Genomic DNA, 2,164 nt, shown 5'->3' with positions numbered 1-2,164 from the left:
GCAGCAGCAGCCGGTGCGGGAGCGAGGCGAGCGGCGCATGCCGTGCGGTGTGGCGTGGCCAGGGAAGGCGGGCGCGCGGCGCGTTCGTCGCGGGGGCGAGGCAGCGGAGAGGGGAAGAGGAGGCCGAGGGCCTCACCGGCGGTCGTAGGGCAACGGCAGCGGGTGTCGAGGAGGAAGACGGGGACGACGACAGAGACGATGTCGACGACGGAGAGGACGGCGGCGTCGGGCGCGTGGAGGCCGTTCGGGGAGGAGGACGGGGACGACGAGGAAGCGAGCGGCTGCGGTGAGGGGCGGCTCCGGCGTGGGCCACGGGCGACGACGGCGGCGGTGGGCGACGGGTGCGGCGGCGAGTCGTCGGTGCCCCGATCCGATCTGGATCGGGGGTGAGGGAGAGCCAGAGAGAGTGGGGGGGCGAGTGGATAGGGTTAGGGTTCCTGGTGGCTCGCGGGAGGCCATATAGGCCAGCGGGGTGGGCTGGGCCGGTTGGGCCGAGGCCCAATTGGCCAGGGGAAGGGGGTCTTTTGTTTATTTTGTTTCCTTTTGTTTGTTTTTGTTTTGTTTTCTATTTTACTTTCTGTTGCACTTTAACAATAATCCATGTTTGTAAAATGTGTGGCTGGTCTTAATATTTAGTATGCAATATACCTTACTGCCACAAAAAAGTTTGGGAGTGGTTTGAAGTTGTTTGTATTTTGATTAAAACGGAAATGACTTAAATGGGGCTGTTTTGGTACTGTTTTCATATCCAGGGCCATTTTAAACATCTCTAAAAATGTTGGTTAAGGCATGATAATTATCTAGTGAATATTTTTAACCCAATGAACATTTTAGTTTTGACATTTGAAAACTTTAACTGTTTGACTTGATTTTAAATTTGAAATTAGAACGGGACTTGAATCATTCGCAAGATTAACAACAGTAATCGTGGTGACGTGGCATCATTAGTGGAGGGTTACTGTAGCTTGAATATCCGGGCATCACAGATAGTTTGGCCAATCTGTTGATGGGGTGGGAGAGGTGCGACGGTTCGGATGAAAATCCTGCTCGTCTGTGGAGCTGGCGGCGACGACGCCCGCGGGTGTCGTTTCCCTCCTTGGGGGCGTCACCAAGGTGTGTCGGCATCCCTCCTTGATCGGATTGTGGTCTTCGGGCGAAAGCCTTGTCCGTTGCAGGACCGACGATGGTGGCGGTGTGGCGTCGTTACTCTGTTGAGAGCATCGCTTGTAAACATCTGGCCTGGTTCTGTCTATGGTTCTCCGGTGCTTGTCGTTGCCCAAGTCGATATTCGTGGGCGCTATATATGCAGTTGCCGGTGATTCAAGACGATGGCTTTCACGGGGTTGTCCGAGTCCCGCTATCAACTCGCCGTCTCCTCTTAGGCATTCAAGGGTGGGTAGTGCGTTGGCAAGGGAATCCAGTTGGAGTTGTTGCTCTTCGAGGCGACCGATTTTTGTCATGACGTGGCTAGATGATTGGCTTAGGGCGGGTCCTTTTCCGTTGTGTTTGTAATTATCGCGTGGAGTGTGGAGTTTCAACTATACTTGTTGTTCGCAGCAAGTTGTAGTCTCTTGTAATTGATTTCTGCCTTCTATAAAAACATGGTATGCCTAGGCGTACTCGAAAAAAAATGATGGCTCTCACTCGTGCGCGGCGGATGCTCACTGGAACGGCGCTATGAGCGGCAGATCGATGTGCTGAGGGCACCAAACTGCATCTCTCACTGGCGCGCATCTACCGGATCAAGCGGGAGGCCGAGGGGTCACTGGAACTGTCAGGAACAAGAGTTCCGCGGCGGCTAGAGCTATGGCATCGTCGACGGAAACGATGAGGCAGTGCGCTAAAAGGGAGGCCAAAGATGGCTATTACTTCCTGAGAGTTTCTCTAGCATGATTGCACTCGGTTTTCTCAGGCTGGGTTGCTAGCGACGTGTAAGGGAGTAGCTGTAGTCTTGCTAGTAATCTCTCTCTCAGGAAGGTTTGATACAGAGTAGCAATTACAACCAGAGGTTACAAGCGAATTGGGGAAGAACAAGGAAGAACTGGAGGTAGGGAGAAGAGAGGAAGGTAGCCGCCGCCGAGCCGTTCGTGATCCACTGGATAGGTTGTTCTTTGCTTTTGCCCAAGTATTTGTAGCTGCAGTGGCCAGAGGATTCCCAACCGGG

The sequence above is a fragment of the Triticum aestivum genome, chromosome 7D, assembly GCF_018294505.1.
Source record: "Triticum aestivum cultivar Chinese Spring chromosome 7D, IWGSC CS RefSeq v2.1, whole genome shotgun sequence".
Lineage (NCBI taxonomy): Eukaryota > Viridiplantae > Streptophyta > Magnoliopsida > Poales > Poaceae > Triticum > Triticum aestivum.
This window is presented reverse-complemented; position numbering follows the sequence as displayed.